This window comes from Petromyzon marinus, chromosome 83 (assembly GCF_048934315.1).
Source record: "Petromyzon marinus isolate PM22_M1 ecotype Great Lakes invasive population chromosome 83, UKy_Petmar_22M1.pri1.0, whole genome shotgun sequence".
Classification (NCBI taxonomy): domain Eukaryota; kingdom Metazoa; phylum Chordata; class Hyperoartia; order Petromyzontiformes; family Petromyzontidae; genus Petromyzon; species Petromyzon marinus.
In genome coordinates, this window is record NC_133748.1 from 1628583 (window position 1) to 1654295 (window position 25713).

General features: G+C 50.7%; 1 protein-coding gene across 3 annotated transcripts in view; it reads right to left on the reverse strand.

Annotated features, from left to right (window-relative positions):
* LOC116958799 (uncharacterized) overlaps positions 1-25713 on the reverse strand; it is a 109923-nt gene that overhangs the window by 57944 nt on the left and 26266 nt on the right. The window lies entirely within an intron of this gene.

Sequence of the window (25713 nt, forward strand, 5' to 3'; positions counted from 1 at the left end):
AGGGTGTAGAGACTCAGGGTGTAGAGACTCAGGGTGTAGAGATACTCATGGTGTAGAGACTCAGGGTGTAGAGACTCAGGGTCTAGTAGAGACTCAGGGTCTAGTAGAGACTCAGGGTGTAGAGTCTCAGGGTGTAGAGTCTCAGGGTGTAGAGACTCGGGGTGCAGAGACTCAGGGTCTAGTAGAGACTCAGGGTCAAGTAGAGACTCAGGGTGTAGAGACTCAGTGTCTAGAGACTCAGGGTATAGAGACTCGGGGTATAGAGACTCAGTGTCTAGAGACTCAAGGTCTGGAGACTCAATGTCTGGAGACTCGGTGTCTAGAGACTCAAAGTGTAGAGACTCAGGGTGTTAGAGACTCAGGGCCTAGAGACTCGGGGTGTAGAGACTCAGGGTGTAGAAACTCGGGGTGAAGAGACTCAGGGTCTAGTAGAGACTCAGGGTCTAGTAGAGACTCAGGGTGTAGAGACTCAGGGTGTAGAGAATCAGGGTGTAGAGACTCAGCGTGTAGAGACTCAGGGTCTAGTAGAGACTCAGGGTCTAGTAGAGACTCAGGGTGTAGAGCCTCAGGGTGTAGAGACTCAGGGTCAAGAAACTCAGGGTCAAGAGACTCAGGGTGTAGAGACTCAGGGTGTAGAGACTCAGGGTGTAGAGACTCAGGGTGTAGAGAATCAGGGTGTAGAGACTCAGGGTGCAGAGTCTCAGAGTGTAGACACTCAGGGTCTAGAGACTCAGGGTGTAGAGACTCAGGGTGTAGAGACTCAGGGTGTAGAGACTCAGGGTCTAGTAGAGACTCAGGGTCTAGTAGAGACTCAGGGTCTAGAGACTCAGGGTCTAGTAGAGACTCAGGGTCTAGTAGAGACTCAGGGTCTAGTAGAGACTCAGGGTGTAGAGACTCAGGTTGTAGAGACTCAGGGTGTAGAGACTCAGGGTGTAGAGACTTAGGGTGTAGAGACTCAGGGTGTAGAGACTCAGGGTGTAGAATCTCAGAGTGTAGACACTCAGGGTCTAGAGACTCAGGGTGTAGAGACTCAGGGTCTAGTAGAGACTCAGGGTGTAGAGACTCAGGGTGTAGAGACTCAGGGTGTACAGACTTAGGGTGTAGAGACTCAGGGTCTAGAGTCTCAGGGTGTAGAGTCTCAGGGTGTAGAGACTCTGGGTCTAGAGACTCAGGATCTAGAGACTCAAGATGTAGAGACTCAGGGTCTAGTAGAGACTCAGGGAGTAGAGAATCAGGGTGTAGAGACTCAGGGTCTAGTAGAGACTCAGGGTCTAGTAGAGACTCAGGGTGTAGAGACTCAGGGTCTAGAGACTCAGGGTCTAGAGAATCAGGGTGTAGAGACTCAGGGTCTAGTAGAGACTCAGGGTCTAGTAGAGACTCAGGGTGCAGAGACTCGGGGTGTAGAGACTCAGGGTCTAGAGAATCAGGGTGTAGAGAATCAGGGTGTAGAGACTCAGGGTCTAGTAGAGACTCAGGGTCTAGTAGAGACTCAGGGTCTAGTAGAGTCTCAGAGTGTAGACACTCAGGGTCTAGAGACTCAGGGTGTAGAGACTCAGGGTGTAGAGACTCAGGGTGTAGAGACTCAGGGTGTAGAGACTCAGCATGTAGAGACTCAGGGTCAAGTAGAGACTCAGGGTCAAGAGACTCAAGGTCTGGAGACTCAAGGTCTGGAGACTCGGTGTCTCGAGACTCAAAGTGTAGAGACTCAGGGTGTTAGAGACTCAGGGCCTAGAGACTCGGGGTGTAGAGACTCAGGGTGTAGAAACTCGGGGTGAAGAGACTCAGGGTCTAGTAGAGACTCAGGGTCTAGTAGAGACTCAGGGTCTAGTAGAGACTCAGGGTGTAGATACTCAGGGTGTAGAGACTCAGGGTGTTAGAGACTCAGGGTCTAGTAGAGACTCAGGGTCTAGTAGAGACTCAGGGTGTAGAGACTCAGGGTGTAGAGACTCAGGGTCTAGTAGAGACTCAGGGTCTAGTAGAGACTCAGGGTCTAGTAGAGACTCAGGGTGTAGAGACTGAGGGTGTAGAGACTCAGGGTCTAGAGACTCAGCGTGTAGAGACTCAGGGTCTAGTAGAGACTCAGGGTCTAGTAGAGACTCAGGGTGTAGAGACTCAGGGTGTAGAGACTCAGGGTGTAGAGCCTCAGGGTGTAGAGACTCAGGGTCAAGAAACTCAGGGTCAAGAGACTCAGGGTGTAGAGACTCAGGGTGTAGAGACTCAGGGTGTAGAGACTTAGGGTGTAGAGACTCAGAGTGTAGAGACTCAGGGTGTAGAGCAGGGGTCGGGAACCTATGGCTCGCGAGCCAGATGTGGCTCTTTTGATGATTGCATATGGCTCGCAGATAAAACAAAATATTCTCACTTGTTTTAATCCATCGATTTTTCACTGCACATGTCCTGTTCAGGGCTGCAGGAGCAATTGTCCATTATTTTAATTGGATGATACTGGCCTACATTTGCCGTTGCTGGGTAAAACAGGTAAACGCCCCCTTTTGAATCAGTCTGAGACTGCGTCTGCTCGGTCATTAGCTCAAAGCTAACCCTTCGACGAAGAAGATGGCGAAAAGAAAAAAAGACGACGAGTATCGTACATTTCAGGACGAATGGACCGAAGAATTCGGCTTTGTGGAGAGAGCGGGTTCTGCGGTGTGTCTAATTTGCAATGACAAAATTACATCGTTGAAACGGTCGAATGTAAAGCGGCACTTCGACACGCGCCACGCTACCTTTGCATCAAAATACCCTGCGGGAGACAGCAGAAAGAAAGCGTGCCAAGAGCTTCTGAGCAGGGTGCAAGCTAGCCAGCAGCAACTCCGCGTATGGACCCGGCAAGGTGACTATAATTCGGCTAGCTTTGCTGGTTCTTTAGCAATAGTGAGGAACGGAAAACCATTCACAGATGGCGAGTATGCTAAAACGTTCATGCTGGATGTAGCCAATGAACTTTTTGATGATCTTCCGAACAAAGACAAGATAATCAAACGGATACAAGACATGCCTCTGTCGGCAAGAACTGTTCATGATCGTACCATCGTGATGGCAAACAAAGTGGAGGAAACGCAAGTGAAGGACATAAATGCAGCGCCGTTCTTTTCTCTGGCTTTGGATGAGTCAACAGACGTGAGCCATTTGTCGCAGTTCAGCGTGATTGCAAGATATGCTGTTGGTGACACACTGCGCGAAGAAAGTCTTGCTGTTCTGCCATTAAAAGGGTCCACAAGAGGTGAGGATTTATTCAAGTCTTTCATGGAGTTTGCTCAAGAAAAAAGTCTACCTATGGATAAACTTCTCTCAGTGTGTACTGATGGTGCTCCGTGTATGGTGGGGAAAAACAAAGGATTTGTGGCGCTTCTCCGTGAACATGAAAATAGACCCATCCTAAGTTTCCATTGCATTATACACCAGGAGGCACTTTGTGCTCAGATGTGTGACAGGCAGTTTGGCGAAGTGATGTCGCTGGTCATTCGTGTGATCAACTTTATTGTTGCCCGAGCCTTAAATGATCGCCAGTTTAAAACACTGCTGGATGAAGTTGTAAATAACTATCCTGGTCTGCTTTTGCACAGCAATGTGCGTTGGTTGTCAAGAGGGAAGGTGCTTAGCCGTTTTGCGGCTTGCCTGAACGAAATCCGGACTTTCCTTGAAATGAAAGGCGTCGGGCATCCTGAGCTAGCCGACACCGAGTGGCTCCTCAAGTTTTACTATCTCGTAGATCTGACTGAACATCTGAACCAGCTCAACGTGAAAATGCAAGGCATTGGAAATACAGTGTTATCCCTTCAACAAGCTGTATTTGCTTTTGAAAACAAGCTGGAGCTTTTCATCACGGATCTTGAAACAGGTCGTTTACTACATTTTGAAAAACTGAGCCAATTTAAAGATGCATGCACAGCAAGTGAGCCCATTCAAAACCTTGATCTCCACCAGCTAGCTGGCTGCACATCCAGTCTCCTACAGTCCTTCAAAGCACGCTTTGGAGAATTTCGTGAGCACACTCGTCTTTTTAAGTTCATCACCCATCCAAACAAGTGTTCACTGAACACAGCCGACCTGAATTACATCCCTGGTGTCTCCGTCAGAGATTTTGAAGCAGAAGTGGCTGACCTGAAGGCCTCAGACATGTGGGTGAATAAGTTCAAGTCACTGAATGAAGATTTGGAAAGAATCACACGACAGAAAGCGGAGTTGGCGAGCAAGCACATGTGGACAGAAATGAAAAAACTCCAACCCGAAGACCAGCTGATTCTCAAAACTTGGAACGCGCTTCCTGTCACATACCACACACTGCAGCGTGTGAGTATTGCTGTATTGACCATGTTTGGATCTACGTATGCATGTGAGCAGTCATTCTCACATCTTAAAAACATCAAGTCCAACCTACAATCACGTTTAACGGATGAAAGCCTCAACGCTTGCATGAAGCTTAACCTCACCAAGTACCAACCCGACTACAAAGACATCAGCAAATCCATGCAGCACCAGAAGTCGCATTAATGGTGAGTGTTATAACAACATTATTTAAAAGAATAAATTCAGAGGCTTATTATACTGACATTTAGTTGAATTCACTTTTAAAATATATTATATGGCTCTCACTGAAATAAATTTCCAAATTTTTTGCTTTCATGGCTCTCTTAGTCAAAAAGGTTCCCGACCCCTGGTGTAGAGTGTCAGAGTGTAGACACTCAGGGTGTAGAGAATAAGGGTGTAGAGACTCAGGGTCTAGTAGAGACTCAGGGTCTAGTAGAGACTCAGGGTGTAGAGACTCAGGGTGTAGAGACTCAGGGTGTAGAGACTCAGGGTCTAGAGACTCAGGGTGTAGATTTTCAGGGTCTAGAGACTTGGGGTGTAGATACTCGGGGTGCAGAGACTCAGGGTGTAGAGACTCAGGGTGTAGAGACTCCTGGTGTAGAGACTCAGGGTGTAAAGACTCGTGGTGTAGAGACTCGGGGTGTAGAGACTCGTGGTGTAGAGACTCGTGGTGTAGAGACTCGGGGTGTAGAGACTCGGGGTCTAGAGACTCAGGGTGTAGAGACTCAGGGTCTAGAGACTCTGGGTCTAGAGAGACTCAGGATCTAGAGACTCAAGATGTAGAGACTCAGGGTCTAGTAGAGACTCAGGGAGTAGAGAATCAGGGTGTAGAGACTCAGGGTCTAGTAGAGACTCAGGGTCTAGTAGAGACTCAGGGTGTAGAGACTCAGGGTCTAGAGACTCAGGGTCTAGAGAATCAGGGTCTAGAGACTCAGGGTGTAGAGACTCAGGGTGTAGAGACTCAGGGTGTAGAGACTCAGGGAGTAGAGACTCAGCATGTAGAGACTCAGGGTCAAGTAGAGACTCAGGGTCAAGAGACTCAAGGTCTGGAGACTCAAGGTCTGGAGACTCGGTGTCTCGAGACTCAAAGTGTAGAGACTCAGGGTGTTAGAGACTCAGGGAGTAGAGACTCAGCATGTAGAGACTCAGGGTCAAGTAGAGACTCAGGGTCAAGAGACTCAAGGTCTGGAGACTCAAGGTCTGGAGACTCGGTGTCTCGAGACTCAAAGTGTAGAGACTCAGGGTGTTAGAGACTCAGGGCCTAGAGACTCGGGGTGTAGAGACTCAGGGTGTAGAAACTCGGGGTGAAGAGACTCAGGGTCTAGTAGAGACTCAGGGTCTAGTAGAGACTCAGGGTCTAGTAGAGACTCAGGGTGTAGATACTCAGGGTGTAGAGACTCAGGGTGTTAGAGACTCAGGGTCTAGTAGAGACTCAGGGTCTAGTAGAGACTCTGGGTGTAGAGACTCAGGGTGTAGAGACTCAGGGTCTAGTAGAGACTCAGGGTCTAGTAGAGACTCAGCGTGTAGAGACTCAGGGTCTAGTAGAGACTCAGGGTCTAGTAGAGACTCAGGGTGTAGAGACTCAGGGTGTAGAGACTCAGGGTGTAGAGCCTCAGGGTGTAGAGACTCAGGGTCAAGAAACTCAGGGTCAAGAGACTCAGGGTGTAGAGACTCAGGGTGTAGAGACTCAGGGTGTAGAGACTTAGGGTGTAGAGACTCAGAGTGTAGAGACTCAGGGTGTAGAGCAGGGGTCGGGAACCTATGGCTCGCGAGCCAGATGTGGCTCTTTTGATGATTGCATATGGCTCGCAGATAAAACAAAATATTCTCACTTGTTTTAATCCATCCATCGATTTTTCACTGCGCATGTCCTGTTCAGGGCTGCAGGAGCAATTGTCCATTATTTTAATTGGATGATACTGGCCTACATTTGCCGTTGCTGGGTAAAACAGGTAAACGCCCCCTTTTGAATCAGTCTGAGACTGCGTCTGCTCGGTCATTAGCTCAAAGCTAACCCTTCGACGAAGAAGATGGCGAAAAGAAAAAAAGACGACGAGTATCGTACATTTCAGGACGAATGGACCGAAGAATTCGCCTTTGTGGAGAGAGCGGGTTCTGCGGTGTGTCTAATTTGCAATGACAAAATTACATCGTAGAAACGGTCGTATGTAAAGCGGCACTTCGACACGCGCCACGCTACCTTTGCATCAAAATACCCTGCGGGAGACAGCAGAAAGAAAGCGTGCCAAGAGCTTCTGAGCAGGGTGCAAGCTAGCCAGCAGCAACTCCGCGTATGGACCCGGCAAGGTGACTATAATTCGGCTAGCTTTGCTGGTTCTTTAGCAATAGTGAGGAACGGAAAACCATTCACAGATGGCGAGTATGCTAAAACGTTCATGCTGGATGTAGCCAATGAACTTTTTGATGATCTTCCGAACAAAGACAAGATAATCAAACGGATACAAGACATGCCTCTGTCGGCAAGAACTGTTCATGATCGTACCATCGTGATGGCAAACAAAGTGGAGGAAACGCAAGTGAAGGACATAAATGCAGCGCCGTTCTTTTCTCTGGCTTTGGATGAGTCAACAGACGTGAGCCATTTGTCGCAGTTCAGCGTGATTGCAAGATATGCTGTTGGTGACACACTGCGCGAAGAAAGTCTTGCTGTTCTGCCATTAAAAGGGTCCACAAGAGGTGAGGATTTATTCAAGTCTTTCATGGAGTTTGCTCAAGAAAAAAGTCTACCTATGGATAAACTTCTCTCAGTGTGTACTGATGGTGCTCCGTGTATGGAGGGGAAAAACAAAGGATTTGTGGCGCTTCTCCGTGAACATGAAAATAGACCCATCCTAAGTTTCCATTGCATTATACACCAGGAGGCACTTTGTGCTCAGATGTGTGACAGGCAGTTTGGCGAAGTGATGTCGCTGGTCATTCGTGTGATCAACTTTATTGTTGCCCGAGCCTTAAATGATCGCCAGTTTAAAACACTGCTGGATGAAGTTGTAAATAACTATCCTGGTCTGCTTTTGCACAGCAATGTGCGTTGGTTGTCAAGAGGGAAGGTGCTTAGCCGTTTTGCGGCTTGCCTGAACGAAATCCGGACTTTCCTTGAAATGAAAGGCGTCGGGCATCCTGAGCTAGCCGACACCGAGTGGCTCCTCAAGTTTTACTATCTCGTAGATCTGACTGAACATCTGAACCAGCTCAACGTGAAAATGCAAGGCATTGGAAATACAGTGTTATCCCTTCAACAAGCTGTATTTGCTTTTGAAAACAAGCTGGAGCTTTTCATCACGGATCTTGAAACAGGTCGTTTACTACATTTTGAAAAACTGAGCCAATTTAAAGATGCATGCACAGCAAGTGAGCCCATTCAAAACCTTGATCTCCACCAGCTAGCTGGCTGCACATCCAGTCTCCTACAGTCCTTCAAAGCACGCTTTGGAGAATTTCGTGAGCACACTCGTCTTTTTAAGTTCATCACCCATCCAAACGAGTGTTCACTGAACACAGCCGACCTGAATTACATCCCTGGTGTCTCCGTCAGAGATTTTGAAGCAGAAGTGGCTGACCTGAAGGCCTCAGACATGTGGGTGAATAAGTTCAAGTCACTGAATGAAGATTTGGAAAGAATCACACGACAGAAAGCGGAGTTGGCGAGCAAGCACATGTGGACAGAAATGAAAAAACTCCAACCCGAAGACCAGCTGATTCTCAAAACTTGGAACGCGCTTCCTGTCACATACCACACACTGCAGCGTGTGAGTATTGCTGTATTGACCATGTTTGGATCTACGTATGCATGTGAGCAGTCATTCTCACATCTTAAAAACATCAAGTCCAACCTACAATCACGTTTAACGGATGAAAGCCTCAACGCTTGCATGAAGCTTAACCTCACCAAGTACCAACCCGACTACAAAGACATCAGCAAATCCATGCAGCACCAGAAGTCGCATTAATGGTGAGTGTTATAACAACATTATTTAAAAGAATAAATTCAGAGGCTTATTATACTGACATTTAGTTGAATTCACTTTTAAAATATATTATATGGCTCTCACTGAAATAAATTTCCAAATTTTTTGCTTTCATGGCTCTCTTAGTCAAAAAGGTTCCCGACCCCTGGTGTAGAGTGTCAGAGTGTAGACACTCAGGGTGTAGAGAATAAGGGTGTAGAGACTCAGGGTCTAGTAGAGACTCAGGGTCTAGTAGAGACTCAGGGTGTAGAGACTCAGGGTGTAGAGACTCAGGGTGTAGAGACTCAGGGTCTAGAGACTCAGGGTGTAGATTTTCAGGGTCTAGAGACTTGGGGTGTAGATACTCGGGGTGCAGAGACTCAGGGTGTAGAGACTCAGGGTGTAGAGACTCCTGGTGTAGAGACTCAGGGTGTAAAGACTCGTGGTGTAGAGACTCGGGGTGTAGAGACTCGTGGTGTAGAGACTCGGGGTGTAGAGACTCAGGGTGTAGAGACTCAGGGTCTAGAGACTCAGGGTGTAGAGACTCAGGGTCTAGAGACTCTGGGTCTAGAGACTCAGGATCTAGAGACTCAAGATGTAGAGACTCAGGGTCTAGTAGAGACTCAGGGAGTAGAGAATCAGGGTGTAGAGACTCAGGGTCTAGTAGAGACTCAGGGTCTAGTAGAGACTCAGGGTGTAGAGACTCAGGGTGTAGAAACTCGGGGTGAAGAGACACAGGGTCTAGAAGAGACTCAGGGTCTAGTAGAGACTCAGGGTCTAGTAGAGACTCAGGGTGCAGAGACTCGGGGTGTAGAGACTCAGGGTCTAGAGACTCAGGGTGTAGAGAATCAGGGTGTAGAGACTCAGGGTCTAGTAGAGACTCAGGGTGTAGAGACTCAGGGTGTAGAGCCTCAGGGTGTAGAGACTCAGGGTGTAGAGACTTAGGGTGTAGAGACTCAGGGTGTAGAGACTCAGGGTGTAGAGTCTCAGAGTGTAGACACTCAGGGTCTAGAGACTCAGGGTGTAGAGACTCAGGGTGTAGAGACTTAGGGTGTAGAGACTCAGGGTGTAGAGACTCAGGGTGTAGAGTCTCAGAGTGTAGACACTCAGGGTCTAGAGACTATGGGTGTAGAGACTCAGGGTGTAGAGACTCAGGGTGTAGAGACTCAGGGTGTAGAGACTCAGGGTGTAGAGACTCAGGGTCTAGTAGAGACTCAGGGTCTAGTAGAGACTCAGGGTGCAGAGACTCGGGGTGTAGAGACTCAGGATCTAGAGAATCAGGGTGTAGAGAATCAGGGTGTAGAGACTCAGGGTCTAGTAGAGACTCAGGGTCTAGTAGAGACTCAGGGTCTAGTAGAGTCTCAGAGTGTAGACACTCAGGGTCTAGAGACTCAGGGTGTAGAGACTCAGGGTGTAGAGACTCAGGGTGTAGAGACTCAGGGTGTAGAGACTCAGCATGTAGAGACTCAGGGTCAAGTAGAGACTCAGGGTCAAGAGACTCAAGGTCTGGAGACTCGGTGTCTCGAGACTCAAAGTGTAGAGACTCAGGGTGTTAGAGACTCAGGGCCTAGAGACTCGGGGTGTAGAGACTCAGGGTGTAGTAGAGACTCAGGGTCTAGTAGAGACTCAGGGTGTAGATACTCAGGGTGTAGAGACTCAGGGTGTTAGAGACTCAGGGTCTAGTAGAGACTCAGGGTCTAGTAGAGACTCAGGGTGTAGAGACTCAGGGTGTAGAGACTCAGGGTCTAGTAGAGACTCAGGGTCTAGTAGAGACTCAGGGTCTAGTAGAGACTCAGGGTGTAGAGACTCAGGGTGTAGAGACTCAGGGTGTAGAGACTCAGGGTGTAGAGACTCAGGGTGTAGAGACTCAGGGTCAAGAGACTCAGGGTGTAGAGACTCAGGGTCTAGTAGAGATTCAGGGTCTAGTAGAGACTCAGGGTGTAGAGACTCAGGGTGTAGAGACTCGGGGTGTAGAGACTCGGGGCGCAGAGACTCAGGGTGTAGAGACTCAGGGTGTAGAGACTCAGGGTGTAGAGACTCAGGGTCTAGTAGAGACTCAGGGTCTAGTAGAGACTCAGGGTGTAGAGACTCGGGGTGTAGAGACTCAGGGTGTAGAGACTCAGTGTCTAGAGACTCAGAGTGTAGAGACTCAGGGTGTAGAGACTCAGGGTGTAGAGACTCAGGGTCTAGTAGAGACTCAGGGTCTAGTAGAGACTCAGGGTCTAGTAGAGACTCAGGGTCTAGTAGAGACTCAGGGTGTAGAGACTCAGGGTCTAGAGACTCAGGGTCTAGAGAATCAGGGTCTAGAGACTCAGGGTGTAGAGACTCAGGGTGTAGAGACTCAGGGTGTAGAGACTCAGGGTGTAGAGACTCAGCATGTAGAGACTCAGGGTCAAGTAGAGACTCAGGGTCAAGAGACTCAAGGTCTGGAGACTCGGTGTCTCGAGACTCAAAGTGTAGAGACTCAGGGTGTTAGAGACTCAGGGCCTAGAGACTCGGGGTGTAGAGACTCAGGGTGTAGTAGAGACTCAGGGTCTAGTAGAGACTCAGGGTGTAGATACTCAGGGTGTAGAGACTCAGGGTGTTAGAGACTCAGGGTCTAGTAGAGACTCAGGGTCTAGTAGAGACTCAGGGTGTAGAGACTCAGGGTGTAGAGACTCAGGGTCTAGTAGAGACTCAGGGTCTAGTAGAGACTCAGGGTCTAGTAGAGACTCAGGGTGTAGAGACTCAGGGTGTAGAGACTCAGGGTGTAGAGACTCAGGGTGTAGAGACTCAGGGTGTAGAGACTCAGGGTCAAGAGACTCAGGGTGTAGAGACTCAGGGTCTAGTAGAGATTCAGGGTCTAGTAGAGACTCAGGGTGTAGAGACTCAGGGTGTAGAGACTCGGAGTGTAGAGACTCGGGGCGCAGAGACTCAGGGTGTAGAGACTCAGGGTGTAGAGACTCAGGGTGTAGAGACTCAGGGTCTAGTAGAGACTCAGGGTCTAGTAGAGACTCAGGGTGTAGAGACTCGGGGTGTAGAGACTCAGGGTGTAGAGACTCAGTGTCTAGAGACTCAGAGTGTACAGACTCAGGGTGTAGAGACTCAGGGTGTAGAGACTCAGGGTCTAGTAGAGACTCAGGGTCTAGTAGAGACTCAGGGTCTAGTAGAGACTCAGGGTCTAGTAGAGACTCAGGGTGTAGAGACTCAGGGTCTAGAGACTCAGGGTCTAGAGAATCAGGGTCTAGAGACTCAGGGTGTAGAGACTCAGGGTCTAGTAGAGACTCAGGGTGTAGAGACTCAGGGTGTAGAGACTCAGGGTGTAGAGACTCTGGGTCTAGAGACTCAGGGTCTAGTAGAGACTCAGGGTGTAGAGAATCAGGGTGTAGAGACTCAGGGTCTAGTAGAGACTCAGGGTGTAGAGACTCAGGGTCTAGAGACTCAGGGTCTAGAGAATCAGGGTGTAGAGACTCAGGGTCTAGTAGAGACTCAGGGTCTAGTAGAGACTCAGGGTGCAGAGACTCAGGGTGTAGAGACTCAGGGTCTAGAGAATCAGGGTGTAGAGAATCAGGGTGTAGAGACTCAGGGTGTAGTAGAGACTCAGGGTCTAGTAGAGACTCAGGGTCTAGTAGAGTCTCAGAGTGTAGACACTCAGGGTCTAGAGACTCAGGGTGTAGAGACTCAGGGTGTAGAGACTCAGGGTGTAGAGACTCAGGGTCTAGTAGAGACTCAGGGTCTAGTAGAGACTCAGGGTCTAGTAGAGACTCAGGGTCTAGTAGAGACTCAGGGTGTAGAGACTCAGGGTCTAGAGACTCAGGGTCTAGAGAATCAGGGTCTAGAGACTCAGGGTGTAGAGACTCAGGGTCTAGTAGAGACTCAGGGTGTAGAGACTCAGGGTGTAGAGACTCAGGGTGTACAGACTTAGGGTGTAGAGACTCAGGGTCTAGAGTCTCAGGGTGTAGAGTCTCAGGGTGTAGAGACTCTGGGTCTAGAGACTCAGGGTCTAGTAGAGACTCAGGGTGTAGAGAATCAGGGTGTAGAGACTCAGGGTCTAGTAGAGACTCAGGGTGTAGAGACTCAGGGTCTAGAGACTCAGGGTCTAGAGAATCAGGGTGTAGAGACTCAGGGTCTAGTAGAGACTCAGGGTCTAGTAGAGACTCAGGGTGCAGAGACTCAGGGTGTAGAGACTCAGGGTCTAGAGAATCAGGGTGTAGAGAATCAGGGTGTAGAGACTCAGGGTGTAGTAGAGACTCAGGGTCTAGTAGAGACTCAGGGTCTAGTAGAGTCTCAGAGTGTAGACACTCAGGGTCTAGAGACTCAGGGTGTAGAGACTCAGGGTGTAGAGACTCAGGGTGTAGAGACTCAGCATGTAGAGACTCAGGGTCAAGTAGAGATTCAGGGTCAAGAGACTCAAGGTCTGGAGACTCAAGGTCTGGAGACTCGGTGTCTCGAGACTCAAAGTGTAGAGACTCAGGGTGTTAGAGACTCGGGGTGAAGAGACTCAGGGTCTAGTAGAGACTCAGGGTCTAGTAGAGACTCAGGGTCTAGTAGAGACTCAGGGTGTAGATACTCAGGGTGTAGAGACTCAGGGTGTTAGAGACTCAGGGTCTAGTAGAGACTCAGGGTCTAGTAGAGACTCAGGGTGTAGAGACTCAGGGTGTAGAGACTCAGGGTCTAGAGACTCAGCGTGTAGAGACTCAGGGTCTAGTAGAGACTCAGGGTCTAGTAGAGACTCAGGGTGTAGAGACTCAGGGTGTAGAGACTCAGGGTGTAGAGACTCAGGGTCAAGAAACTCATGGTCAAGAGACTCAGGGTGTAGAGACTCAGGGTGTAGAGACTCAGGGTCTAGTAGAGACTCAGGGTCTAGTAGAGACTCAGGGTCTAGTAGAGACTCAGGGTCTAGAGACTCAGGGTGTAGATACTCGGGGTGCAGAGACTCAGGGTGTAGAGACTCAGGGTCTAGTAGAGACTCAGGGTGCAGAGACTCAGGGTGTAGAGACTCAGGGTGTAGAGACTCAGGGTGTAGAGACTCAGGGTGTAGAGACTCAGGGTCTAGTAGAGACTCAGGGTGTAGAGACTCGGGGTGTAGAGACTCAGGGTGTAGAGACTCAGTGTCTAGAGACTCAGAGTGTAGAGACTCAGGGTGTAGAGACTCAGGGTGTAGAGACTCAGGGTGTAGAAACTCGGGGTGAAGAGACACAGGGTCTAGTAGAGACTCAGGGTCTAGTAGAGACTCAGGGTCTAGTAGAGACTCAGGGTGTAGATACTCAGGGTGTAGAGACTCAGGGTCTAGAGACTCAGCGTGTAGAGACTCAGGGTCTAGTAGAGACTCAGGGTCTAGTAGAGACTCAGGGTGTAGAGACTCAGCGTGTAGAGACTCGGGGTGAAGAGACTCAGGGTGTAGAAACTCAGGGTCTAGTAGAGACTCAGGGTGTAGAGACTCAGGGTGTAGAGACTCAGGGTGTAGAGACTCAGGGTGTAGAGCCTCAGGGTGTAGAGACTCAGGGTCAAGAAACTGAGGGTCAAGAGACTCAGGGTGTAGAGACTCAGGGTGTAGAGACTCAGGGTGTAGAGTCTCAGGGTGTAGAGACTCAGGGTGTAGACACTCAGGGTCTAGAGACTCAGGGTGTAGAGACTCAGGGTGTAGAGACTCAGGGTGTAGAGACTCAGGGTGTAGAGACTCAGGGTGTAGAGACTCAGGGTGTAGAGACTCAGGGTCTAGTAGAGACTCAGGGTCTAGTAGAGACTCAGGGTCTAGTAGAGATTCAGGGTCTAGTAGAGACTCAGGGTGTAGAGACTCGGGGCGCAGAGACTCAGGGTGTAGAGACTCAGGGTGTAGAGACTCAGGGTGTAGAGACTCAGGGTCTAGTAGAGACTCAGGGTCTAGTAGAGACTCAGGGTCTAGTAGAGACTCAGGGTCTAGTAGAGACTCAGGGTGTAGAGACTCAGGGTCTAGAGACTCAGGGTCTAGAGAATCAGGGTCTAGAGACTCAGGGTGTAGAGACTCAGGGTCTAGTAGAGACTCAGGGTGTAGAGACTCAGGGTGTAGAGACTCAGGGTGTACAGACTTAGGGTGTAGAGACTCAGGGTCTAGAGTCTCAGGGTGTAGTAGAGACTCAGGGTGTAGAGAATCAGGGTGTAGAGACTCAGGGTCTAGTAGAGACTCAGGGTGTAGAGAATCAGGGTGTAGAGACTCAGGGTCTAGTAGAGACTCAGGGTGTAGAGACTCAGGGTCTAGAGACTCAGGGTCTAGAGAATCAGGGTGTAGAGACTCAGGGTCTAGAAGAGACTCAGGGTCTAGTAGAGACTCAGGGTGCAGAGACTCAGGGTGTAGAGACTCAGGGTCTAGAGAATCAGGGTGTAGAGAATCAGGGTGTAGAGACTCAGGGTGTAGTAGAGACTCAGGGTCTAGTAGAGACTCAGGGTCTAGTAGAGTCTCAGAGTGTAGACACTCAGGGTCTAGAGACTCAGGGTGTAGAGACTCAGGGTGTAGAGACTCAGGGTGTAGAGACTCAGGGTCTAGTAGAGACTCAGGGTCTAGTAGAGACTCAGGGTCTAGTAGAGACTCAGGGTGTAGAGACTCAGGGTCTAGAGACTCAGGGTCTAGAGAATCAGGGTCTAGTAGAGACTCAGGGTGTAGAGACTCAGGGTCTAGAGACTCAGGGTCTAGAGAATCAGGGTGTAGAGACTCAGGGTCTAGTAGAGACTCAGGGTCTAGTAGAGACTCAGGGTGCAGAGACTCAGGGTGTAGAGACTCAGGGTCTAGAGAATCAGGGTGTAGAGAATCAGGGTGTAGAGACTCAGGGTGTAGTAGAGACTCAGGGTCTAGTAGAGACTCAGGGTCTAGTAGAGTCTCAGAGTGTAGACACTCAGGGTCTAGAGACTCAGGGTGTAGAGACTCAGGGTGTAGAGACTCAGGGTGTAGAGACTCAGCATGTAGAGACTCAGGGTCAAGTAGAGATTCAGGGTCAAGAGACTCAAGGTCTGGAGACTCAAGGTCTGGAGACTCGGTGTCTCGAGACTCAAAGTGTAGAGACTCAGGGTGTTAGAGACTCGGGGTGAAGAGACTCAGGGTCTAGTAGAGACTCAGGGTCTAGTAGAGACTCAGGGTCTAGTAGAGACTCAGGGTGTAGATACTCAGGGTGTAGAGACTCAGGGTGTTAGAGACTCAGGGTCTAGTAGAGACTCAGGGTCTAGTAGAGACTCAGGGTGTAGAGACTCAGGGTGTAGAGACTCAGGGTCTAGAGACTCAGCGTGTAGAGACTCAGGGTCTAGTAGAGACTCAGGGTCTAGTAGAGACTCAGGGTGTAGAGACTCAGGGTGTAGAGACTCAGGGTGTAGAGACTCAGGGTCAAGAAACTCATGGTCAAGAGACTCAGGGTGTAGAGACTCAGGGTGTAGAGACTCAGGGTGTAGTGTGTCAGAGTGTAGACACTCAGGGTGTAGAGAATAAGGGTGTAGAGACTCAGGGTCTAGTAGAGACTCAGGGTCTAGTAGAGACTCAGGGTCTAGTAGAGACTCAGGGTCTAGAGACTCAGGGTGTAGATACTCGGGGTGCAGAGACTCAGGGTGTAGAGACTCAGGGTCTAGTAGAGACTCAGGGTGCAGAGACTCAGGGTGTAGAGACTCAGGGTGTAGAGACTCAGGGTGTAGAGACTCAGGGTGTAGAGACTCAGGGTCTAGTAGAGACTCAGGGTGTAGAGACTCGGGGTGTAGAGACTCAGGGTGTAGAGACTCAGTGTCTAGAGACTCAGAGTGTAGAGACTCAGGGTGTAGAGACTCAGGGTGTAGAGACTCAGGGTGTAGAAACTCGGGGTGAAGAGACACAGGGTCTAGTAGAGACTCAGGGTCTAGTAGAGACTCGGGGTGAAGAGACTCAGGGTCTAAAAGAGACTCAGGGTCTAGTAGAGACTCAGGGTCTAGTAGAGACTCAGGGTGTAGAGACTCAGGGTCTAGTAGAGACTCAGGGTGTAGAGACTCGTGGTGTAGAGACTCAGGGTGTAGAGACTCAGGGTGTAGAGACTCAGGGTCTAGTAGAGACTCGTGGTGTAGAGACTCAGGGTGAAGAGACTCGGAGTGCAGAGACTCAGGGTCTAGAGACTCAGGGTGTAGAGACTCAGGGTGTAGAGACTCAGGGTGTAAAGACTCAGGGAGGAGAGACTCGGGGTCTAGAGACTCAGGGTGTAGAGACTCAGGGTGTAGATACTCAGGGTGTAGAGACTCAGGGTGTAGAGACTCAGGGTGCAGAGACTCAGGGTCTAGAGACTTAGGGTGTAGAGACTCAGGGTGTAGAGACTCGGGGTGTAGAGACTCAGGGTCTAGAGACTTAGGGTGTAGAGACTCAGCGTGTAGAGACTCAGGGTGTAGAGACTCAGGGTGTTAGAGACTCAGGGTCTTAGAGACTCAGGGTCTAGAGACTCGGGGTGCAGAGACTCAGGGTGTAGAGACTCAGGGTGTAGAGACTCAGGGTGTAGAAACTCGTGGTGTAGAGACTCAGGGTCTAGTAGAGACTCAGGGTCTAGTAGAGACTCAGGGTCTAGTAGAGACTCAGGGTCTAGTAGAGACTCAGGGTGTAGAGACTCAGGGTGTAGAGACTCAGGGTGTAGAGACTCAGGGTGTAGAGACTCAGGGTGTAGAGACTAAGGGTCTAGAGACTCAGGGTGTAGAGACTCAGGGTCTAGTAGAGACTCAGGGTGTAGAGACTCAGGGTCTAGTAGAGACTCGTGGTGTAGAGACTCAGGGTGAAGAGACTCGGAGTGCAGAGACTCAGGGTCTAGAGACTCAGGGTGTAGAGACTTAGGGTGTAGAGACTCAGGGTGGAGAGACTCGGGGTCTAGAGACTCAGGGTGTAGAGACTCAGGGTGTAGATACTCGGGGTGTAGAGACTCAGGGTGTAGAGACTCAGGGTGCAGAGACTCAGGGTCTAGAGACTTAGGGTGTAGAGACTCAGGTTGTAGAGACTCGGGGTGTAGAGACTCAGGGTCTAGAGACTTAGGGTGTAGAGACTCAGCGTGTAGAGACTCAGGGTGTAGAGACTCAGGGTGTTAGAGACTCAGGGTCTAGAGACTCGGGGTGCAGAGACTCAGGGTGTAGAGACTCAGGGTGTAGAGACTCAGGGTGTAGAGACTCGTGGTGTAGAGAGTCAGTATCTAGAGACTCAGGGTGTAGAGACTCAGGGTGTAGAGACTCAGGGTGTAGAGCCTCAGGGTGTAGATACTCAGGGTCAAGAAACTCAGGGTCAAGAGACTCAGGGTGTAGAGACTCAGGGTGTAGAGTCTCAGAGTGTAGACACTCAGGGTCTAGAGATTCAGGGTGTAGAGACTCAGGGTGTAGAGACTCAGGGTGTAGAGACTCAGGGTGTAGAGACTCAGGGTCTAGTAGAGACTCAGGGTCTAGTAGAGACTCAGGGTCTAGTAGAGACTCAGGGTCTAGAGACTCAGGGTCTAGTAGAGACTCAGGGTGTAGAGACTCAGGGTGTAGAGACTCAGGGTCTAGAGACTCAGCGTGTAGAGACTCAGGGTCTAGTAGAGACTCAGGGTCTAGGAGAGACTCAGGGTGTAGAGACTCAGGGTGTAGAGACTCAGGGTGTAGAGACTCAGGGTCAATAAACTCAGGGTCAAGAGACTCGGGGTGTAGAGACTCGGGGTGTAGAGACTCAGGGTGTAGAGCCTCAGGGTGTAGAGACTCAGGGTCAATAAACTCAGGGTCAAGAGACTCGGGGTGTAGAGACTCAGGGTGTAGAGACTCAGGGTGTAGAGACTTAGGGTGTAGAGACTCAGGGTGTAGAGACTCAGGGTGTAGAGTCTCAGAGTGTAGACACTCAGGGTCTAGAGACTCAGGGTGTAGAGACTCAGGGTGTAGAGACTCAGGGTGTAGAGACTCAGGGTGTAGAGACTCAGGGTGTAGAGACTCAGGGTCTAGTAGAGACTCAGGGTCTAGTAGAGACTCAGGGTCTAGTAGAGACTCAGGGTGTAGAGACTCAGGGTGTAGAGACTCAGGGTCTAGAGAATCAGGGTCTAGAGACTCAGGGTGTAGAGACTCAGGGTCTAGTAGAGACTCAGGGTTTAGGAGAGACTCAGGGTGTAGAGACTCAGGGTGTAGAGACTCAGGGTGTAGAGACTCAGGGTGTAGAGCCTCAGGGTGTAGAGACTCAGGGTCAATAAACTCAGGGTCAAGAGACTCGGGGTGTAGAGACTCAGGGTGTAGAGACTCAGGGTGTAGAGACTTAGGGTGTAGAGACTCAGGGTGTAGAGACTCAGGGTGTAGAGTCTCAGAGTGTAGACACTCAGGGTCTAGAGACTCAGGGTGTAGAGACTCAGGGTGTAGAGACTCAGGGTGTAGAGACTCAGGGTGTAGAGACTCAGGGTGTAGAGACTCAGGGTGTAGAGACTCAGGGTCTAGTAGAGACTCAGGGTCTAGTAGAGACTCAGGGTCTAGTAGAGACTCAGGGTGTAGAGACTCAGGGTGTAGAGACTCAGGGTCTAGAGAATCAGGGTCTAGAGACTCAGGGTGTAGAGACTCAGGGTCTAGTAGAGACTCAGGGTGTAGAGACTCAGGGTGTAGAGACTCAGGGTGTACAGACTTAGGGTGTAGAGACTCAGGGTCTAGAGTCTCAGGGTGTAGAGTCTCAGGGTGTAGAGACTCTGGGTCTAGTAGAGACTCAGGGTGTAGAGAATCAGGGTGTAGAGACTCAGGGTCTAGTAGAGACTCAGGGTCTAGTAGAGACTCAGGGTCTAGTAGAGACTCAGGGTCTAGAGACTCAGGGTGTAGAGACTCGGGGTGAAGAGACTCAGGGTCTAGAAGAGACTCAGGGTCTAGTAGAGACTCAGGGCCTAGTAGAGACTCAGGGTGTAGAGACTCAGGGTGTAGAGACTCAGGGTCTAGTAGAGACTCAGGGTGTAGAGACTCGTGGTGTAGAGACTCAGGGTGTAGAGACTCAGGGTGTAGAGACTCGTGGTGTAGAGACTCGTGGTGTAGAGACTATGGGTCTAGAGACTCAGGGTCTAGAGACTCAGGGTGTAGAGACTCAGGGTGCAGAGTCTCAGAGTGTAGACACTCAGGGTGTAGAGACTCAGGGTGTAGAGACTCAGGGTGTAGAGACTCAGGGTGTAGAGACTCAGGGTGTAGAGACTCAGGGTGTAGAGACTCAGGGTGTAGAGACTCAGGGTCTAGAGACTCGGGGTGCAGATACTCAGGGTCAAGTAGAGACTCAGGGTGTAGAGACTCAAGGTCTGGAGACTCAAGGTCTGGAGACTCAGGGTATAGAGACTCAGGGTGCAGAGACTCAGGGTGCAGATACTCGGAGTGCAGAGACTCGGAGTGCAGAGACTCAGGGTGTAGAGACTCAGGGTGTAGAGACTCAGGGTCTAGAGAATCAGGGTCTAGAGAATCAGGGTGTAGAGACTCAGGGTCTAGAGAATCAGGGTGTAGAGACTCGGGGTGTAGAGACTCAGGGTCTAGAGAATCAGGGTGTAGAGACTCAGGGTCTAGTAGAGACTCAGGGTCTAGTAGAGACTCAGGGTGTAGAGACTCAGGGTGTCAAGCCTCCGGGTGTAGAGACTCAGGGTGTAGAGACTCAGGGTGTAGAGACTCAGGGTGTCAAGACTCAGGGTGTAGAGACTCAGGGTGTAGAGACTCAGGGTGTTAGAGACTCAGGGTCTAGAAGAGACTCAGGGTCTAGTAGAGACTCAGGGTCTAGTAGAGACTCAGGGTGTAGAGACTCAGGGTGTAGAGACTCAGGGTCTAGAGACTCAGGGTGTAGAGACTCAGGGTGTAGAGACTCAGCGTGTAGAGACTCAGGGTCTAGAGACTCGGGGTGCAGATACTCAGGGTCAAGTAGAGACTCAGGGTGTAGAGACTCGTGGTGTAGAGACTCGTGGTGTAGAGACTATGGGTCTAGAGACTCAGGGTCTAGAGACTCAGGGTGTAGAGACTCAGGGTCTAGTAGAGACTCAGGGTGTAGAGACTCAGGGTGTAGAGACTCAGGGTGTAGAGACTCAGGGTGTAGAGACTCAGGGTGTAGAGACTCAGGGTGTAGAGACTCAGGGTCTAGTAGAGACTCATGGTGTAGAGACTCAGGGTGAAGAGACTCGGAGTGCAGAGACTCAGGGTCTAGAGACTCAGGGTGTAGAGACTCAGGGTGTAGAGACTCAGGGTGTAGAGACTCAGGGAGGAGAGACTCGGGGTCTAGAGACTCAGGGTGTAGAGACTCAGGGTGTAGATACTTAGGGTGTAGAGACTCAGGGTGTAGAGACTCAGGGTGCAGAGACTCAGGGTCTAGAGACTTAGGGTGTAGAGACTCAGGGTGTAGAGACTCGGGGTGTAGAGACTCAGGGTGTAGAGCCTCAGGGTGTAGAGACTCAGGGTGTAGAGACTCAGGGTGTAGAGACTCGTGGTGTAGAGACTCAGTATCTAGAGACTCAGGGTGTAGAGACTCAGGGTCTAGAGACTCAGGGTGTAGAGACTCAGGGTCTAGTAGAGACTCAGGGTCTAGTAGAGACTCAGGGTGTAGAGACTCAGGGTGTAGAGACTCAGGGTGTAGAGCCTCAGGGTGTAGAGACTCAGGGTGTAGAGACTCAGGGTGTAGAGACTCAGGGTCAAGAAACTCAGGGTCAAAAGACTCAGGGTGTAGAGACTCAGGGTGTAGAGACTCAGGATGTAGAGACTTAGGGTGTAGAGACTCAGGGTGTAGAGACTCAGGGTGCAGAGTCTCAGAGTGTAGACACTCAGGGTCTAGAGACTCAGGGTGTAGAGACTCAGGGTGTAGAGACTCAGGGTGTAGAGACTCAGGGTGTAGAGACTAAGGGTCTAGAGACTCAGCATGTAGAGACTCAGGGTATAGAGACTCAGGGTGCAGAGACTCAGGGTGCAGATACTCGGAGTGCAGAGACTCAGGGTGTAGAGACTCAGGGTGTAGAGACTCAGGGTCTAGAGAATCAGGGTCTAGAGAATCAGGGTGTAGAGACTCAGGGTCTAGAGAATCAGGGTGTAGAGACTCAGGGTGTAGAGACTCAGGGTGTAGAGACTCAGGGTGTAGAGTCTCAGGGTGTAGAGTCTCAGTGTAGAGACTCAGGGTGTAGAGACTCAGGGTCTAGTAGAGACTCAGGGTGTAGAGACTCAGGGTGTAGAGACTCAGGGTCTAGTAGAGACTCAGGGTGTAGAGACTCAGGCTCTAGTAGAGACTCAGGGTGTAGAGACTCAGGGTGTAGAGACTCAGGGTGTAGAGACTCAGGGTCAAGAAACTCAGGGTCAAGAGACTCAGGGTGTAGAGACTCAGGGTGTAGAGACTCAGGATGTAGAGACTCAGGGTGTAGAGACTCAGGGTGCAGAGTCTCAGAGTGTAGACACTCAGGGTCTAGAGACTCAGGGTGTAGAGACTCAGGGTGTAGAGACTCAGGGTGTAGAGACTCAGGGTGTAGAGACTCAGGGTGTAGAGACTCAGGGTGTAGAGACTCAGGGTGTAGAGACTCAGGGTGTAGAGACTCAGGGTCTAGAGACTCGGGGTGCAGATACTCAGGGTCAAGTAGAGACTCAGGGTGTAGAGACTCAAGGTCTGGAGACTCAAGGTCTGGAGACTCAGGGTATAGAGACTCAGGGTGCAGAGACTCAGGGTGCAGATACTCGGAGTGCAGAGACTCGGAGTGCAGAGACTCAGGGTGTAGAGACTCAGGGTGTAGAGACTCAGGGTCTAGAGAATCAGGGTCTAGAGAATCAGGGTGTAGAGACTCAGGGTCTAGAGAATCAGGGTGTAGAGACTCGGGGTGTAGAGACTCAGGGTCTAGAGAATCAGGGTGTAGAGACTCAGGGTCTAGTAGAGACTCAGGGTCTAGTAGAGACTCAGGGTGTAGAGACTCAGGGTGTCAAGCCTCCGGGTGTAGAGACTCAGGGTGTAGAGACTCAGGGTGTAGAGACTCAGGGTGTCAAGACTCAGGGTGTAGAGACTCAGGGTGTAGAGACTCAGGGTGTTAGAGACTCAGGGTCTAGAAGAGACTCAGGGTCTAGTAGAGACTCAGGGTCTAGTAGAGACTCAGGGTGTAGAGACTCAGGGTGTAGAGACTCAGGGTCTAGAGACTCAGGGTGTAGAGACTCAGGGTGTAGAGACTCAGCGTGTAGAGACTCAGGGTCTAGAGACTCGGGGTGCAGATACTCAGGGTCAAGTAGAGACTCAGGGTGTAGAGACTCGTGGTGTAGAGACTCGTGGTGTAGAGACTATGGGTCTAGAGACTCAGGGTCTAGAGACTCAGGGTGTAGAGACTCAGGGTCTAGTAGAGACTCAGGGTGTAGAGACTCAGGGTGTAGAGACTCAGGGTGTAGAGACTCAGGGTGTAGAGACTCAGGGTGTAGAGACTCAGGGTGTAGAGACTCAGGGTCTAGTAGAGACTCATGGTGTAGAGACTCAGGGTGAAGAGACTCGGAGTGCAGAGACTCAGGGTCTAGAGACTCAGGGTGTAGAGACTCAGGGTGTAGAGACTCAGGGTGTAGAGACTCAGGGAGGAGAGACTCGGGGTCTAGAGACTCAGGGTGTAGAGACTCAGGGTGTAGATACTTAGGGTGTAGAGACTCAGGGTGTAGAGACTCAGGGTGCAGAGACTCAGGGTCTAGAGACTTAGGGTGTAGAGACTCAGGGTGTAGAGACTCGGGGTGTAGAGACTCAGGGTGTAGAGCCTCAGGGTGTAGAGACTCAGGGTGTAGAGACTCAGGGTGTAGAGACTCGTGGTGTAGAGACTCAGTATCTAGAGACTCAGGGTGTAGAGACTCAGGGTCTAGAGACTCAGGGTGTAGAGACTCAGGGTCTAGTAGAGACTCAGGGTCTAGTAGAGACTCAGGGTGTAGAGACTCAGGGTGTAGAGACTCAGGGTGTAGAGCCTCAGGGTGTAGAGACTCAGGGTGTAGAGACTCAGGGTGTAGAGACTCAGGGTCAAGAAACTCAGGGTCAAAAGACTCAGGGTGTAGAGACTCAGGGTGTAGAGACTCAGGATGTAGAGACTTAGGGTGTAGAGACTCAGGGTGTAGAGACTCAGGGTGCAGAGTCTCAGAGTGTAGACACTCAGGGTCTAGAGACTCAGGGTGTAGAGACTCAGGGTGTAGAGACTCAGGGTGTAGAGACTCAGGGTGTAGAGACTAAGGGTCTAGAGACTCAGCATGTAGAGACTCAGGGTATAGAGACTCAGGGTGCAGAGACTCAGGGTGCAGATACTCGGAGTGCAGAGACTCGGAGTGCAGAGACTCAGGGTGTAGAGACTCAGGGTGTAGAGACTCAGGGTCTAGAGAATCAGGGTCTAGAGAATCAGGGTGTAGAGACTCAGGGTCTAGAGAATCAGGGTGTAGAGACTCAGGGTATAGAGACTCAGGGTGTAGAGACTCAGGGTGTAGAGTCTCAGGGTGTAGAGTCTCAGTGTAGAGACTCAGGGTGTAGAGACTCAGGGTCTAGTAGAGACTCAGGGTGTAGAGACTCAGGGTGTAGAGACTCAGGGTGTAGAGCCTCAGAGTGTAGAGACTCAGGGTGTAGAGACTCAGGGTCAAGAAACTCAGGGTCAAGAGACTCAGGGTGCAGAGTCTCAGAGTGTAGACACTCAGGGTCTAGAGACTCAGGGTGTAGAGACTCAGGGTGTAGAGACTCAGGGTGTAGAGACTCAGGGTGTAGAGACTCAGGGTGTAGAGACTCAGGGTGTAGAGACTCAGGGTGTAGAGACTCAGGGTGTAGAGACTCAGGGTCTAGAGACTCGGGGTGCAGATACTCAGGGTGCAGATACTCGGAGTGCAGAGACTCGGAGTGCAGAGACTCAGGGTGTAGAGACTCAGGGTGTAGAGACTCAGGGTCTAGAGAATCAGGGTCTAGAGAATCAGGGTGTAGAGACTCAGGGTCTAGAGAATCAGGGTGTAGAGACTCGGGGTGTAGAGACTCAGGGTCTAGAGAATCAGGGTGTAGAGACTCAGGGTCTAGTAGAGACTCAGGGTCTAGTAGAGACTCAGGGTGTAGAGACTCAGGGTGTCAAGCCTCCGGGTGTAGAGACTCAGGGTGTAGAGACTCAGGGTGTAGAGACTCAGGGTGTCAAGACTCAGGGTGTAGAGACTCAGGGTGTAGAGACTCAGGGTGTTAGAGACTCAGGGTCTAGAAGAGACTCAGGGTCTAGTAGAGACTCAGGGTCTAGTAGAGACTCAGGGTGTAGAGACTCAGGGTGTAGAGACTCAGGGTCTAGAGACTCAGGGTGTAGAGACTCAGGGTGTAGAGACTCAGCGTGTAGAGACTCAGGGTCTAGAGACTCGGGGTGCAGATACTCAGGGTCAAGTAGAGACTCAGGGTGTAGAGACTCAAGGTCTGGAGACTCAAGGTCTAGAGAATCAGGGTCTAGAGAATCAGGGTGTAGAGACTCGGGGTGTAGAGACTCAGGGTCTAGAGAATCAGGGTGTAGAGACTCAGGGTCTAGTAGAGACTCAGGGTCTAGTAGAGACTCAGGGTGTAGAGACTCAGGGTGTAGAGACTCAGGGTGTCAAGCCTCCGGGTGTAGAGACTCAGGGTGTAGAGACTCAGGGTGTAGAGACTCAGGGTGTCAAGCCTCCGGGTGTAGAGACTCAGGGTGTTAGAGACTCGGGGTGAAGAGACTCAGGGTCTAGAAGAGACTCAGGGTCTAGTAGAGACTCAGGGTCTAGTAGAGACTCAGGGTGTAGAGACTCAGGGTGTAGAGACTCAGGGTCTAGTAGAGACTCAGGGTGTAGAGACTCGTGGTGTAGAGACTCGTGGTGTAGAGACTCTGGGTCTAGAGACTCAGGGTCTAGAGACTCAGGACCTAGAGACTCAAGGTGTAGCGACTCAAAGTCTAGTAGAGACTCAGGGTGTAGAGACTAAGGGTGTAGAGACTCAGGGTGTAGAGACTCAGGGTCTAGTAGAGACTCAGGGTGTAGAGACTCAGGGTGTAGAGACTCAGGGTCTAGTAGAGACTCAGGGTGTAGAAACTCAGGGTCTAGAAGAGACTCGTGGTGTAGAGACTCAGGGTGTAGAGACTCAGGGTCTAGTAGAGACTCGTGGTGTAGAGACTCAGGGTGTAGAGACTCAGGGTCTAGAGACTCGTGGTGTAGAGACTCAGGGTCTAGTAGAGACTCAGGGTGTAGAGACTCGTGGTGTAGAGACTCAGGGTGTAGAGACTCGTGGTGTAGAGACTCGTGGTCTAGAGACTCAGGGTCTAGTAGAGACTCAGGGTCTAGTAGAGACTCAGGGTCTAGTAGAGACTCAGGGTGTAGTGACTCAGGGTCTAGAGACTCAGGGTGTAGAGACTCAGGGTGTAGAGACTTGTGGTGTAGAGACTCATGGTGTAGAGACTCATGGTGTAGAGACTCAGGGTCTAGAGACTCAGGGTGTAGAGACTCAGGGTCTAGTAGAGACTCAGGGTGTAGAGACTCAGGGTCTAGTAGTGACTCAGGGTGTAGAGACTCGTGGTGTAGAGACTCAGGGTCTAGTAGA